Below are 18,378 nucleotides of genomic sequence, written 5' to 3'. Positions count from 1 at the left end.
TTCTCTATAGTATTTTACTAGTAAACACATATTAAAAAATCATATGAACGCTTTATAGTATGCTCATTACAAAGAACATAGACTCTGACATTAGACTAACAAAATTTCATCTTGGCAGGGCCACAATGAATTCATATTAAAGCACCAGCTCATAGCAAATACTCAGTAAATGTTAGTTATTATTATGTTATTTAATTCTCAGTACAATCATAGGAAGTAAGTACTACTATTATCCCTATACTTAAAAAAAAAAGAAGAGGAAGAAACAATGAAGAGAGATTAAGGAATTTAACAGTAATTGCAAATCTAATAACTGGCCGAGTCAAGATTCAAATCCAAGCGCTGTCTCTCCTCAAACACTGAACTTGAACAGCTACAAGCTATCTTTCAGTATAGTTATGCAAAACCTGGAAGTACAAAGTCGCCCCCCATATGAGTTTTTTCTACTGTTAATACAAGTATCTGTTATCTATGATGTCGCGTCACTGTGCAACTATCCTGTACGACACAGACTGCTATAAATCAGCAGCTTGCTTTCTGTTCTATAAACATATCATGCTCCGGTCTACCTAAAAGCCTTTTTCTTTGCAATTCCCTCTGTCAAGAATGTTTTCTCCTTTCAGAACATCACATGAGTGAATCTTTCCTTAGATTTGAGTCAAAATCTCAAATTGTCCTTTCAGGGAATCTTCCCTTGGGAGCGCCATCTGATGTCACCTGGGTCCACTGCTTGGCACAGCCCCTTCTCAGGAGCCAGCACAATTCAGCTGTCATCATGCTCTCAATTGTTTACTTTTACTGTCTCTCTAAGGAAATGTGGACGCACTGTTGTTCACCTCTGTATCCATACAAGATAGGAGCTCTGTAAATATTTGTTGAATGAATAGACAAGGGCATTTCCACATGCCTAGAATATGCTGCTACCAAAATGTTAGCTCACCATTCTGCTCGCCCACTCATATAATTTTGAACAGGAAATCTGCATTTCAAGAAAATGCATATTTTTCCTAAGTTCCCTTAAATAGGCCATTTTTTTTAAATCAAGGACCATATTCTTACATGACTTAGTGAAAAGTGACCTCTGCTTACTACAGTACCTCTAGTTATTTTATTCAAACATTTTTTTGAAAATTGTTAAAATCACTTATAAGTTGTGCTTTAGGTGTCCAGACTGGAGCTGAACCTGTGAAACATATACACACGGCATTATAAGACATGGTCCTGCATAAGTATACAATTTTTTGGGGAACACATAAAAAATGGATTGAACAATGAAGTAAACCTAGGCTAATTAAGCGAGACTCCTATTTTTTTTTTTTTTAAGACGAACTCTTGTTATTTACAACAACATGAAATGGAACTAGAGAGGATAATTCTAAGCAAAACAAACCAGAAGGAGAAAGATAAGTAACTGGTGGTTTCACTTATATGTAGAATATAGAGAAACAAAACAAAGGCTGAGACAAAACCAAACCAATAACAAATCCTTGACTGTGAGGCTGAGACAACCAAAAGGGAGGGTGGAGGGATGGAAGTGGAGAAGGAGGCGGCCCAATGAAGCATGGTGGAGGATTACAGGGGCTTTGGTGGTGGGCCTGCTGTGAACATTTGTAGACTTGAAACTGTAACCCCTAAAACAATACAATGATGTCTACTAATTTTACCTCATAACTAGAAAATATAATCTACAGAGCCTTCCTGGTGGAGCAGCGGGTTGAATGTTGCACTGTGAAACTGTCCACAGCCACTGCAGCATGGGTTAGATCCTGGCTGGACAGGGAGCTACTCACATGGCCTGGCAGACCTCTGCTGCCTCACCCGCTGCTCCCCTCAGCAGTGTATTTCTGTCAGTCTGCCTGTTCTGCTCCTCACTCTGTCTCTGGTGAATCCTCTCACCCCCTGCACCTCTGGCCTGTACCCCAGGTCTTGTATGCATGAATAAATAAATATTTAAAAAAATTATCTATCATAGAATACTCTATGCCCTGGTTTTTCTTACACCTATGTAAAAAAGTCAAAAAATGTATCTCTAAATTTGAGGATTTAGCCATGGAATCAAGTTTATTCTGTAAAAAAATAAAGAAAACAGTTATCCAGATAACTTTCATCATAGACTTCTGAACTCTATTTCTCCACTGGCCTTGAATATCATTTGTCTTTCACTCATATAGTCTATGACCAAATATTTACTAGGCTAAATAAATAGTGTTCACATTATTATTAGGGGGATTTATTTTATCATCAACACTCATCATCTCAAAGAAACATTTTTTTTTTTAAGGCCCAGAAAAACTATTGTGTAGATAATGGCTTACAACAGCTTTAAACCTCAGGGATGGACACCATGAATGCCAAGATGTTGTGAGACCAAGACACTAAAGAAGGGTTGATTTAATAAGAAGATTTGCAAGAAAATTAAATGACTATATACCCAGGATAATCATGGCCTACAATATATTTGTATTGAACTATAAAAAAAAATTCTTACAAATGATCTTGTGAGATAGCTGTTATTTCTATTATACAAACAAGAAAAATTTATCTTGGAAAGAATGATTAGCTTTACCAAAACTGACTTGTTAGATTAGAAACACTAGAGAAAACACTTTCACAAAGGTTTAGTAAGTTAGTGTAAGGTGTTACTTTTATTTTAAATAGATTGGCACAGGAACTGCTGCAAGTGATTTAGTCTGGATATATTTTATGTTGCCACCCATATTTAATAAAGCTGTAATAAATTTTAATGAAACCCATTTGCCGGAGGGTCAAAAAATGGCTTAAAACACAATCAGTACATGATATATAGAAATGAATAATATGGATTGTTCAAATATAGAAAACCATTTTAATGATAATAAGCCATCTACAGCTTTATCCCAAATTTCAAAGCACTTGATATATTACCTTCACATATAGTATATTTATAGGATTTTTCCTTAAAGTTAGGAATCCAATGAAAGTTCACAGCCTTTATTATTCCTACTTACAAAACGAACTGGAGGGTTATTATAACCAAATATAAAATGCAAGAGTTTCTAAATTTAGAATATATTTTAATTTTAAAACTGTGACTTAAAAGTCCATGCTAGAATCAATGTTATTAATGTTAAAATTGAAGGTAAAAGTTTCTAGAATTTAGGGGCCTTCCTGGTGGCATAAGGGGTTAAGCATTAGCATTATGAAGCTATCTGCAGCCACGGAATCCTGAGTTTGATCCCAAGCCAGGGAACTACCTACATGGCGCAACAGACCTCTCTTGACTGGCCTGCTGCTCCCCTCAGCAGTGTATTTCAGTCAGTCCGCCTGTTTTGCAGCCCACTCTGTCTCTGGTGAATGTTTCCACCCTCTTACACCTCTGACCTGTACCCCAGCTCTTATATGCATAAATAAATAAATCTTTTTTTAAAAAGAAAGTTTTTAGAGTTAGTATAAGGCAAAATGTGTTTCCTCCAAAGTTCCATGATTCTTTTCAATATTTTTCTTTTATTTTTCTCAATTGCGAGGGAGTACAGATTGAAAAAGACAAAAGTGGACTGCTAAAAGGTCAATGAAAAATTACACAAAAATTTAATAATAAATATCTCCTGGCAGCATGATTCACAATAGTAAAAAATAGGAAGCAATACAAATATCCATCAACAGAAATCATTGGATAAGTAAAATGCAGTTTATTCATAAAATGCAAATGCACATAGCAATGACAATAAATGAACTATAATATGCAACATCGATGAATCTCATATAGACTACATTGAATGAACAAGGTCCAATAATACTATAAGTGCATGATTCTGTTTATATAAAATACAAAAATTTGCAAAACTGATCTTGATAATGAGGACTTTGGAGATGATGCAGTGACTGGGAGAGGGTAGGTTGGTGCTTCAGGGATAAAAGTTAATTTTTTTTTTAAAGATTTTTTTTTATTTATACAAGAACCGGGGTAAAGGCCACATGCGTGGGAGGGTGAGAGGATTAACCGGAAAAAGAACAGGGAACAGAACAGGCAAACTGATGAAATACACTGCTGAGGGGAGCAGCGGGGGAGATAGGAGAGGTTTGCTGGCCATGTGGGCTGCTCCGAGGCCCATAGGGATGAACCGGCACTGCAGAGGCTGCGGACAGCTTCACAGCGCTGTGCTCAACTGCCTGCGTCACCAGGGAGGCCCCACAAGTTAAATTCTATTTCTTGATTTGTGTGCTAATTCTTCAGGTGTATTCAGTTTATATTAAAAAAAAAATGTTAAGGGGCCTCCTGTGGTGGCGCAGCGGTTGAGCGCTGGGTTGCAAGGCTGCCTGCTGCCTCTGCAGCGCTGGTTGGAACCCCGGCCACCTGCGAGGGCCCCACCCCCAAAAAAACCCAAAAAGTTAAGGGCCTCCCCCTTGGCGCAGCAGTTGAGTGCTGGGCTGGGAAGCTGCCTGCAGCCTCTGCAGTGCCAGTTCCATCCCCTGACGCCAGCAAGGGTGCCTCATGGCATAGACCTCTCCTGCTGTGCCCACTGCTCCCCTCAGCAGTGTACTTCGACAGTCTGCCTGCTCTGCTCCCTGCTCTGGCTCTGGTGAATTCTCTTACCTTCCCGCGCTTCTGACTGTACCCAGTGCTTGTATAAATAAATAAATAAATCTTAAAAAAAAGAAGTTATGTTATATGGGTATGATTTATGCATATTTATCCATCACATATTTTACTGTCTTTTTTTTTCTATTTTAAACACTCACCCTGTTTAAACATTGTCACAAGCTTTCAAGAAGTTCATTTGTATCATCAGAGGGAAACAATGACTTTTAAACCTAATTTCTTTTTTTTTTAAAGATTTATTTTATTTATACAAGAACCAGGGTACAGGCCAGATGCATGGGAGGGTGAGAGGATTCACTAGAGACAGAGCGGGGAACAGAACAGGCAGACTGATGAAATACACTGCTGAGGGCAGCAGCGGGCGAGACAGGAGAGGTCTGCCGCACCATGTGGGTTGCTCCAAGGCTGATGGGGATCGAACAGGCACTGCAGAGGCTGTGGACAGCTTCACAGTGTGGCGCTCAACCACCTGTGCCACCAGGGAGGCCCTAAACCTAATTTCTAAGTGACATCCTTTCACTTCGCTTGTACCATATTGCGTTGGTCACACAGATCGAGTTTTTGGTACAAAGTAGAAGAGGATTTCATTCCATAAGCCTGTGAATATCCAGGGAGCATGGATAATTGGGGAACTTTTTGGAAACTGCCTACCACCTGTAATACCATTATATTTGTCTATCAATTTATAATTTAGTTTCACCAACTTTTTCCATCTTTGGCCCTACTTGTACTTATTCTTTCATGTAATCCACATTTCACATCACTGAAACTACTTCGCAAGATACATTTCTAGCAAGTTTTTCATCATAACACTGGGGAAATGTAAACTTTTGCCCCTTTATTGATCAAATAATTAATTATTGTGATTATGATAACCTAACATTGGATGATCCTTTTCTCTGCCTTTTATACATTTTATCTCAGGTAATACTATTTACTTTTAACTAAAGAAGACACTCAAGCAACATAACTTGTCTAAGATCACTCAAGTAGTAAGTGGGAAGGATAGAAATAACCAAGAACTATTTGTCATGGGAGTACACATTTTTAACAAGTATCACACATTTTAATCTATTTTTTAAAAACTATAGTTAAGGCAGCTTCAGTTTGATAATTATGTTCTTTTAGTTTTGCATTTATTATCTATTTATATATTACTATTTTCTTTTAAAATAGTGATATATGTTTAATTTGGAAAATGATAGAGGTAATATTTTTTCAGCTTAAAATATAATACCTATAATACCAGGCAAGACAGGTGAGGTCCGCTGCACCATATGTGGATTAACTCACTGGCTGGGGATCAGACTCAAGCCATATGGGTGCTAATGCTGAGACTTAAAGTCTAGGTCACAAGGGAGGCCCCAGATTGAAAATCTTAATGGTAGTTATGAAGAAAAGTTATTTTTAAAGAAAAATACAATAGCTTATTAGGAAATTTGACTTAATTTAAACTTAACATTTTTTAAAAAATGGTATATTTTCAAACTGGAAAAAGTGTATATGAATGTGTGGGACCACAATTTAGGGGCCATTTAAAAACAACATATATTTTCAACAAGTTTTTATGTAAAGTGAAATCACCCATATTAAACAAAATAAATAAAATGAGGGTATTCTTTCTCTATTCTTATTTAGAATACTACCCTTGCCAAAATGTATTCCTTACTGTATCTTCCTCACTTTACACAAAACATCCCCATGAAAAATATACTTATCCTGCACATTATTCATTTTTATTTTTCACTTATGTCACTAAATCAGGTTCTCAGCATGGAAAATTTATTTTATAGTAAAACATAGCTTGTTATGCAAGTTCTGATTTGTTTTAGAACACTGGATGGGTATCATCTTTCATTTCTGTTAGTTCACTAATCAGAATTCATGCCTGTTCACATAGGTAGGTGCAGTAACCCAAGTATCTCCATAACTTCCACCTAGAAGCTCAGCGTCAATGAGTCAATGATTAGATTTTAGTTACCATATAGGGAATAATCAGACTGACTAGAGAAAAGGTTGAATAAGGACCACTTTCTAAATATAGAAAATATACAAGTCACTTTATGAGGACCCCATGTCTCTTAATTCGTGTTCTGCTCAGAAATGATGACATTAATGTTTGTTATTCCAAGTGGAGTTGGGACAACAGGATTCAGCGAAGGAAAAAAAACAAACAGGCATAGCCAAGACAGAGATTCAGAATAGAAAGAAGTAAGCTAGTAGAAGAGGAATTTATTGAGTCTGATTTTATGATTGCTTTTAGAGACATCACATTCACACATTAGGAATAAATGTAGTCAAATTAGCACCACTAGAAAGGACATAGAACAGGAGTGTTTGGAGTGACTTTGCACATAGTGAAGCTTTCTAAAAATGCATGTTGCAACTCCCTCCCCAGTTTCTTTGGCTGGGGGCAAATTCCTGTAATTGTTCTCAAGACTAAAGATTGGCTACAATGTCAAACTATCTCACTTCAAGTCTTAGTTACCAAAAATAGCTCCAGGATGCTGATGAGGATTAGGAAAATGATCTCTTTAGAAATCATCTTCAACTTTGATTGAACAAGTTCTGTTCATCTGCAGAATGGAGAGATATTTTGATGCGGCAGTCTGAGGTCAATCCCATATTTTAGTTGAAAATGTATACTGACAATTTTTAAAAACTACAGATTTATAAGCAGTTGCCAAAATAAAGATTCAATTCTAGTTTGAACTTTATCATCATCAAAGAAAACACAGAAATAGCAATCGTTTATATGTGACCAAAACCATTCACTCTTTAGACTACCCTGACATGTTTCAATTTGTGTAACCAGGAGAATTATATAACGTGGGCGCTATGGTAGAATCAAAAGGTTCCTCGTGGATTTGCTATTTTTTGTCAGAGCTTCACTTAATACATGACATTCCTTTCTCTTGACATTCTATTTCTTAAATCAGATTTGTTGTCCTCTAAATTGGATGGAAAAATCAAGTTTCATTTTGTGTTATGCTCTTTGTCCTTTTTCACTTATAAACTCTACATTGATTTTAGTAAGTCACTCACCACAGCTTATGAACTTGGGCAGCTTCTTTGAAAAAAAGAAAATAAGTTCGCCTTTGAGCCCGTTTTCCCCCAAGCCCTTTGCAAACTAATTACTGCATCTGCAGTACAATAGCAAGAGGGAATAGAACTGAACAGAAGGTTAAGGAAGGCAATCAGACAGCATGCTTCTGTCTGCACAACATCCTGTGTGAGCCAGGATGCTGCCTTATCTTTGCTGATTACTCCCGTATACAGCATGTAGCCACCAGTCATTAACTCCTTGAAGAACTCCAAGTGTAATTTGGAGCTGCCTGTGCAGGCTGCTCCTCCATATAATGGCATCCTAGGCCATTAAACAGTAATTTGTATTGTTCTGCTTGGAAAAACAAAGGCATGGCAATGTTCTTTTAAAAGAGAAAGGGAAAAGAGTAATTTATAGACAGATAGACAACAGAGGACGCGGGCTACTCAAAAATACTGGCAAGCCCAGTGCGCAGGGAAATAACTACCCTGCATCTCAGGGTACAGGATTCTTTGTGCCTTTGACTCTAAGCAAACTCTAGCCATGCCTTAATGAGGCACTTTCCTCTTAGCCTATGTGAATCCACTGACATTTGCCATGTTGGGCAGCTAGATCAAAAGTGGCCTACAAGCATGTATAAATGTTTAACACCCAGGTGCTCGACTTGACATTTTCTTGCTATCTAGCAGCTGTCTGATTATTTAAGGATTACCAACAGTCACTGAAAATGGAGAAAGGTCCACCTGTACTAATCATCTGCTATAATAGGATCAGTGTTTGACTCTAAGGTTCTTTTGATTACCACTCTTAAACTTTCCCTTAGATCCCCTCGCTTGCTAGAGGAAAAAGACATACTGAACTGTATATCAAAGCTCTCACTATTGAAATATTAGTGGACATTTCTGAATTTCCAATAATAGATTTTTTTTTCTCCTTAAGAAGCTCTGAAGAACGTACTGGAAAAAATTCTGTAGATATGATATGCTATATCATTTCTATGGTTATTATAAAATCACACATAAAATGGCTATAATAAAAATATATTTCATGTCTCATGCTAAAAAGTAATTTTGTACTCTAATTTCTTGTCATAAAATTAATACTAATTTGGCAATATCCATGTTAGGAGACAGTGGAGTCTGATCTAATGCAAATCCTTTCTTTACCTCTTTATTTTAATGCATGAACAGAAAGGTAAGTTAACTTCTCGGAGCCTCAGCTTCCTCCACCTGGTAACTAGTAATAAAGTAGAGATATAATAATGTAAACAATATACTTGGATGGAAAAGACTAAGGAGAGCAGTTTCAGTTTGCAGACTGTGTCATTTCAGGTAGGAACAGGGAGGGGTGGAGTGAGCATATATTGTGTCAAGTGGGGGTAGACCACTGAAAAAGCTCTTTTCTCATTTTCCCACATATTTGGCCCTAGGTCTATGGTCTATTTATTATTGATATTATTATTTGCTTGCCATGCTCTAGAAACTCAAGAGATATGAGTTCCTTCTTTTTTTAACCAACTATTCCCTTTTTCATTCTTTCCCTGTTGTGTTGGTGATAGAACTGGAATCTATTGAAAATGAAGAAAAGGGCTAGTGAGATAAAAGTTCTTTCTTTTATTCTGTCCTTTATTTGGATTGATTTGAAACAGAAGACTGATACTTCATTTCTCAAGTTTGTTTAAAATGTCAAATATTAGATTTAATTTTATTGTTAACTGAAAGTTGCTATCTGGATACTTAGTTGCGCACAATTTTGGACTTTTAAAACATATTTCTTTCACATGCTACCCAAATCTCTGGCTTAATCACTATTAACTCATAAGTAACTCAACAGTTTTGTCACTTCTAAGAGAAAATGAAAATGTGTATACCGTTTACCATTTTTGAATATATGCTGGGGAAAAATGCCTTTGAAGCATTAGTGGATACTGATGGAAAATATTGCGGTCCTATTGCAGGAAGTTCTGTGTGCTTTATCATTTGAAGGTTATGGGGTATCTCTTTCTACATGAGACTTCTGGTAGCTCATGAATTAAATTTATTCCTTACATCCCAGAGAAAATAACTATAAAGCTATGGTAGGATTTATCCAACTATCACCCATGGGCCTAAACCAGCCAGCCATCTGGCTACATTATACAAGCTTAGAAAAGTATCTTTATCTTTAAAATGGTTGCAAAAATTCAAACAAAAATTGCTATTTGATAACATGAAAAATTATATGAAAATTAAAGTTTAGCGTGCATAAATAAAATTTTATTAAGATACTGCTACATCTGTTTATTTGCATGTTATCTGTGGCTGTTTGCATATGACAATGGCAGAGTTGAATAGTTATGACAGAGACCATATGGCCCACAAAATCTAAATAATTACAATCTGGCATGTAACAGAAAAAGTTTGCCTACTTCTGGCCTGAAGCATCATTTAAAACTTTAAGACAATTTAATATTCTCCTATATCAAATAATGGCAGAATATATCTCAATAATATGCATTTATTGATCAGAAAAACAAACTAAAAAAATAAAAAATTTAAAAGTACATTAAATATGAGAACAGGGCCTCCCCTGGTGGCGCAGTGGTTGAGTGCTGGGCTGGGAAGCTGCCCACAGCCTCTGGAATGCCGTTTGATCCTCGGCCTCAGGTGAGGGTCCCACCTGGAATGCAGACCTCTCCTGCCGCACCCGCTGCTCCTCTCAGCAGTGTATTTCGTCACTCTGCCTGTTCTGTTCCCCCTTTTTCTCTGGTGAATTCTCTCAAACTCCGCACTTCTGACTGTACCCAGGCTTGTATAAATAAATAAATAAACAATAAATAAATAAATAAATAAATCTAAATAAATAAATAAATAAATAAATATGAGAATATAGGAAACCAAAACACAGAAAGCTTCTTTCCCTGGAAAATTATGAATACATAAATGAGCAGAATTAATTTCTACTAACAGGGCATATTGGTTTTCAGATTCTGGTATAGATTGAGATATATATACACAAGGTTAAAAGGGAAATGTTAGAGCAGGAATTTTATTAGGAATTACTGATTAAAGTTCAATTATTTGGCTTCCTTTTTCTACTCACCTGGTATAATCCTGACTCTAATGAGTGTACAAACTTAGAACATAAATTAAGTATTTATAAAGCTACTTGATCCAAATCCGTATTAATTTGGATAATAAGTACAACAACTTTAAGATAGAGTATAGTGACTCAATATACAACTATCATCAATATGTTGCATTGGTCTACAGGTAGTCACTTAAAACATATAAATTGTGCATCACCAAAAACTGTGCCTAATTATTGTTGTGCCCTGACACCCTAAGAATGACCAGGTTTAATCATCCTGAAATATTCATTTGGTAGCAGCCATCTTGTCAGCTTGCTTCCATTAAGACTAATTGTTTAGAGTAACAGAAGACATCAGACATCTAGACAGAGATGGAGAATAAATGGGAGAAGATACCTAGAATAGAGATAGCATCATCTAAATATATAACTGATAAGAGCAGATAGTACCCTTGATCTTAGCAAAAATGCCACAAAGCAATTTAATGACTAATACTAATGTTTATGGGGAGTTTCTACAGTCTTAGGATCTTTGTTAAACCCTATATGCATCATCTCTGTTAATCATTACAACAATCATATGAAGTGAGTGGTAAGAGGATTATTACCATTAAAGAAAAAAAGGAATCAAGAAAAACAATTACAGACTTTGTTGATCTCAGAACCGGATAGGAAGTCCAGGACATTGTGTGGTTGGGGGGAGGGGTATCCAGCAGGAAGGGGCAGGTTACTCCACTATTGATCACTAGGCACTAGGCGAGCAGCACTGGTTTAGTCAACATGCTGGGACATGTCTGTTGTGGCAGGGGGAGGAGAGGCATTTATAAGAGTATATTTAGTGTACAGACTGCCAAAACTTAATTCTTCCTTTTCTCTCAAATACTGGGCCTTGGTTCTAGGTTATTTCAATTTCTGAAGCAATATGTAACATGAGATAAATTTTGATTTAAGGTTAATTTAATTTTATTATTTCTCTTTAAAAATTCAGTGCCAGGGCCTCCCCTGGTGGCGCAGAGTTTGAGTGCTGGGCTGCAAAGCTGCCCACAGACTCTGGAGTGCCGGTTCAATCCCCTGCTGCCGGCGAGGGTCCCACATGGCGTGCAGATCTCTCCTGCCGTGCCCGCTGCTCCCCTCAGCAGTGTGTTTCGTCAGTCTTCCTGTTCTGTTCCCCACTTGGTCTCTGGTGAATTCTCTCACCCTCCCACACTTCTGACTGTACCCAGTGCTTGTATAAATGAATAAATAAATCTTTTAAAAAATGATTTAATATATTTATAATTAAAAAAAAAATAAGTGCCAGCAAACTCTCCATGACCATACCAACTGTGCCCAAAACATCAAACAGGCATGGTTTGACAGATGAATAAACTCTATTTACTATGGGAATAGGTATTATTAGATGAGCTGTTAGCATAATACTGTGCTTTAAGTGGCACACTCATAGATGAGCTACACCAAGCTTTCCTAAGAGCCCAACAAGAATGTCCTAATACAGTGAATGTTCCAGATGATTGATTTTTCAGAGAGAAGTACCAGCATAGGAACAATTAAAATACAGGCTACTTATAATGCCACGCCAAACTGGAAGCTTAGTTTCAATTTCCTGTTGTGACGAAAATAATCAATAGAAACTTGAAAGGAAGAGATACAAGTTTTAAAAGGCATAAAATTAAAATCAGCCAAGATTAAAACAGGAAAAAGAAAAGAATATGTGGTAAACTTCTCCCTAATACTGAGACTAATATTGAGCTCACTGGGATGTTTCTTTGTGGCTCGGCCTGGTATGATATGCAGAGCTGGATTATGAAGGCACACCAACCTGGGTCCAAATCCTTTTATAAAGCACCTACTATTTCTATCACCTTGAGCAAATTAAACTCTGAATTCTAATTTCTACCAAAGTAAATTGGAAAAAACACCTGTCTAACAGGATAAACGTTAAACAATGTAAGAAGTTTGACATGTAGTTCATGAGAATGAAGAGAAAAAAATATCTCTTGCCTATTCTATGTGAATTTTGTGTGATCTTTGAATTTTTTAAAGTTCCTTTTCTTCTACTCACAAATATTTTTACTTTTACACCCACAAATGCCCTTATATTTTCCTAAATCCAGCCATTACAAGAGGTAATAAGAAAAACCTTAATTAGTAACAATTCCTTTATACTGACCAAAATAATAGTAACCATTAGCTGGATAGAAATAATTCCTATATAACATAGACATATGGAGAGTGTGATTTATAAAATTAAAATTCCCTTTCAATCTTAAAGTACTTCTCAGAATTGGGCCTCCTCGGTGGCGCAGCGGGTTGAGCACCACACTGTGAAGCCGTCCGCAGTGTGGGTTCAATCCTGCTGGTGGCAAGAATCCCACATAGTGCAGCAGACCTCTCCTGTCACGCCTGCTGCTCCCCTCAGCAGTGTATTTCATCAGTCTGCCTGTTCTGCTCCCCGCTCTGTCTCTGGTGAATCGTCTCACCCTCCCGCACCTCTGGTCTGTATCCCAGCTCTTGTATAAAAATAAATAAATTTTTTTTAAAAAAAGTACTTCTCAGAATTATAAGGATAAAAAAATTGAAAATTGGGAGAGCAGGCAGCAATGACTCCATATTTTTTACTTTTAAAAGCAACAATTATTTAGTGAGCATCTACTTTGCACATGAGATAGGAATTTGTCATGAAGAAACTTACAAACCAGTAACACAGACATTGATGAAATAATTATTTACTAGATGTAGTGTATCTATAGTAACTGCTGCAAATCAAACTGCAAACAAAAAATTCCATGCAAGACTGTAACAGAGAGAAAGTTGACACTGAAATACCCAGAAAGCTTCATTGAGGAGGACCTCGGCTGATATCTGCAGGTGAGGAGGAGGTAACAGGTGGAGAGCAAAAAAGACATGAAAGCATGAGCATGGTGGTGAACAAAGATATGATGACTATGAGATGAAAGGAGGTCATTTTGATTAGAGCAGAGAAATATTACAAGGCAGAAGAGGTAAATAGGAAACCATTCTTTTATAGAATGCTAGCTGAACTTGAAGTAGATGATACTCGATGACCAATATGATTGGAGAAGCATTTAATGATACTGCTATTAAAATGCTCTTCCTAATCACATGCAGGCAGTCTTTGCTCTGCATGTTGGCATGGGACCACAGTTTGCACTCTGAAGCCATAGAAGACGATTAAAATATCAATTGGAAAACACATGATGTTCTTGGATCTTTAAAATCTGGCCAAACTGGGCCTCCCCTGGTGGTGCAGGCGGTTGAGTGCTGCACTGTGAAGCTGTCTGCAGCCTCTGCAGTGCCGGTTTGATCCCAGCTGGCCAGCGAGGGTCCCACATGGCACGGCAGACCTTTCCTATCTCGCCCACTGCTCCCCTAAGCAATGTATTTCGTCAGTCTGCCTGTTCTGTTCCCCGCTCTGTCTCTGGTGTGTCCTCTCACCATCCCGCACATCTGGCTTGTACCTTGGTTCTTGTATAAATAAATAAATAAATCTTTAAAAAAATAAATAAAATTTGGCCAAACTACCAGAAACATTGAGAATTGAAGTGTATTATTTCTTTGTAAAAAAAACTTATCAATAGTAGTTAAGCAGGAGTTGCTTTCTCATCATATAACTTACAATGTGGAGTGGCACCTTTGCTATGTCTTCGGGAATTGTCACACTCCTTCTAAGTCTGGATCACCTTCCTCTATTTTATGCTTCACACTTTCAATGTCAGGAATGATCTCTGAGAATTCCTTCAATGTCAAGTATTTTACCAGATGTCCTCAGGGATATCTTCATTTTGTCACCACCAGTTTCCTAAATGTATGTTGATAAGTTCACCTTGTAAGATCCCCCAGCTGCATATCTGGACTGCTTTGAATGGTGGCAGTGTCACCATTCCCAGGGTGAGCTAGATCTTCTATAACTTCACTTACATTTAATTTGCTTTGTTTCGATTGTTATCGCTCTTCATTTCTCTTCTACATTTTTATCTTTGTCACTCTCTTTCTTTTGCCCACTTTCACAAACACTACAGGTTATCACAGGAACATGAGGAGTCAACACACGTATGTGCCGTGTCATTGCAGTCCATATGAGTATTAAGAGCGGTTATACAGTAACCAGTCACTGATTGGCTTTCAAAGAAATAATCAATTGGTCATTAATCATGATGCATATCTGTTATTTACATAATGATTTGCAGACTGAAGAGCTAGAAGCAGTTCGTACTCTATGCAATTACTCACAATTCCTGACAGCAGAAACAGTGAAGAGTGATGTTGGGAGCTGGTGTTATTTATGGTAACTGAAATCTGTACCTATCAGAACTGTGCAAAGTGAGAACTGCTTATACCTATAGTATTTGGGTAACTAAGGATAGCAGCCCAAACAGAAATGCCCCGATTCTAAATGGCTTAATAAAATCAGGACTTACCCCCTCATAACAAATAATCTCAAAGTCAGAGACATAAAAAATATTTATTCCTGCTGCTGTTACATGTTCATCACAGTCTGCTCTTTCAATTACTCAGGAACCAAGATAGCAGATGCATACCATCAGGAATAGCAAGAAACGGAGCAGAAAAGTCTCTCACTTAGAAATAATGCCCTTACTCAGAATTGAATCATAACCTCTGCTCACAGATCAGATACTAGAACCAGTCACATTGCTTCAAGAAGTAAAAGGCTCAGGATAAAGAAGTAGGAAGTACTTGGCAAATAGCACTAAGGACGATCACATTTATGTTGGTCTCCTCCCCAGACCTCACATCTTACAGATATACATTAAAGATTTATAATATTCCAGTTCTTCACGGCAGAGGAAACAAGGGGCAGTGAAGATTCACCATCTCTTACCAGCTTCAACCCAAAAGGACACACATCTACTCTTAGTTATTTGGTAGAACTAGATATATAATCCTGCATAATTGCAAAGTAGACAGATCTTTGGAGGTAAAAAGAAAAATAGTGAAATGGAGGATATAATATTTGCATGGATCCAAAAGTCTATAAAGGATCTGGTATTTTATAAAAGTGTGTATTTCATTAAAATCTTTTCAGACATCTGCAATGACCAATCAAACTTTATGCAAACTATTACAGAAAACCACAATAATGGGAAATAAATACTATAGGGAAAATATACAAGATCCTTTTAGACTCTTAACTTACATTTACAATGATATCATTGATCTTTTTTCTCCAGACCAATTAACTGCCATCAATTATCAATAAATATGATCAATTTTTACATGAGAACCAGAGGCACAGTTATTATCTACACACTACTACTCTAGACCCAGCATAAGGCACATATAATTTTTTTCAGGTCAACATTCAGGAAGAAATAAAACATCAGAAACATCACTAACAATCTAGGACATATAACTATTGAACCAGCAAAGTTATACATAAACTGTTTTGTTTTATGCTTCACTTTTAGTGTCCATTACACTTCAAAACCAGCTTTGATAATTCTGCTCAATTCAGCAGAAATCTCATATGCACTAACTAGTATTTTAAAATTAAAGCCATTTATTCAGCAGATGAGAAATTAGAGTTATTACTTATCTCATACATAATTCTACCAGTCATCCTGGTAGCAATCATTTCTCTCCATAATATCTCCTTTAAAAAAGTCAATAATCTTTTCACAGTGGATAATAACTTACACAGTGAATGTGAAAAGAGTGTTCAACTCCTTTGTGCAATCAACCCAATGTCTTTTGTTAAGTATGTAAGACTTCAAATCAGTGTAAAATGGCAGGCTAGCAGTTAAACAGTGTGCACTGCTGGATCTAATTAATTCTACTATTTTATGCCAAAAATTCCATTAGTTTCCATTAAAGGTCTTGATGTAGTGCAGGCTCCTTTATGTTGTGTAGTTAAAACAATCAAACTTCATATCAAATTAAGGATTCTATTGCAGAACTAAAGGAATGTTAGTGTGATTCTCTAGCATTGAATAAGTTACTCATGTTTAACAGTATATTCGAAGATGAGTTAACTGCAAAACATTTACTTCACAATACATCAAATCCATAGGGAAAAGGCAGCTGGTAAAAGGCAGGTAGGTGTCTGCCCTATGCATTAGAAATTTATGGTAATGTTATAATCTGCCATTGAAAATGAAAGTTTCTCTAGGGTTATTCCAATGTTAGAAGGAGCCATGTAGCCAAATTTAATGATATTATCCCCTTTGAGATTGCTCTCTCTTCTGTATATGTTCAATTTAAGATACTAATAATTCACTATGTGATTTTACAACCCTTTCTTAAGTTGGTGAATAATGCTTATTGTGTACCCACTGTGTGCAAAGCATCAGCATATACTTGATGACAAATAGATCATTTATTCACATGAGAAATTAACTGTGAAAAGTGAAATGGCTTATCTTCATGTGTTCCCAAGGGTATAAAATATCCAGGACTCTTTCCAGTGGTTATCAAGAATGTTTCCACTGTCTAGTTTAATTTTTTTTTTTTTGTGATTGGTCTCAACTTTACTTGCTTAACAATCAAAAAAAAAATTACATAAGATAATCACAACTATAATCTGAAATAAATTTGCTCCCATTTTAGACATTTAAAAAAATTGATACAAATATTTCACATGTATATTACTGTCATAAACTTAATTTTCATTAGTTAATCAGTCACCATCAAGCATTATCTGAAAACCCACCCTAATGTAGGACATTCTATTAGTATTTGTGGCCAACACTATTATAAAATCATTATGATTTCAATCATGAAGAGTTTACTAAAGGTAGTTTGCAGCTGCAGAGGGTCCAAATTTTGAACAGATGTGCTAGTGTGCATGCTTTTCATTTGAGAAGATGATCAATAGCTTTGGTCACAATCCCAAAAGCACGGTCTGTTAAGAATAAAGTATTTCTCTGTCCATAGAGAGAAGATTTTTATATAAAGTGTTTACATGAAGTATTCAAGAAATTACAAGAATTATACAGAGACCTGAGACAAAAGTCCAGTAATACTGTGGGTTGGGATAGTAGAGAAATGTTGCATTGTCAGACATACTGAAATTCATAATGATGTAGTACATATGGTATTCCTGTTTCTTAGGTATTTAGGAGATAAACATTTTTATTATCTATTTTAATACTCTATAGTGATAAATAAAAAAATCTATTCCAATTTTATGTTTCTCTTAGGTTCAGATTCTTAAACTACATAATATAATTTGATGGCCTAGTTAATATGACTGAACAATTAAATAGCATCAATGTACTCCATGAAATGGATTTTGTCAAAAGATCAATATTTTCATCAATACTTCTTTCTGGAAAGATGTTAATGCCATGGAAGGAATTAAGTCAAATTGAATCTAAAGAAAAAACCTGGGATATTAATAAGTTCTATATGTAGTATTACCTGTAGGCCATCCATTGCTAAATACACTAAGTAGCCAACAATAAACAAAAAAAAGGGCTGAGTAGATAAAAATTAAATTTTAGATTTTACTTCATTATCTTCTGGCTACCTTTTTTTTTGGTCAATTACTTAAATCTCTTATAAAATAAATTTAGTATTTAATAGCTTCTTAAAAATCCAAAGCTTAAAAAATCAATTAATTTATCATTTATGTACCATGTTCTACAAATTAAGAGGGCATTCTTTTGAAAAGCTTGAAGAAAAGTAGTGTTTCTTTCTTGCAGTC

Source organism: Talpa europaea, assembly GCF_964194135.1.
Source record: "Talpa europaea genome assembly, chromosome: 4".
NCBI classification, from domain to species: Eukaryota; Metazoa; Chordata; class Mammalia; order Eulipotyphla; family Talpidae; genus Talpa; species Talpa europaea.
Note: the sequence above shows the minus strand (reverse complement) of the source record.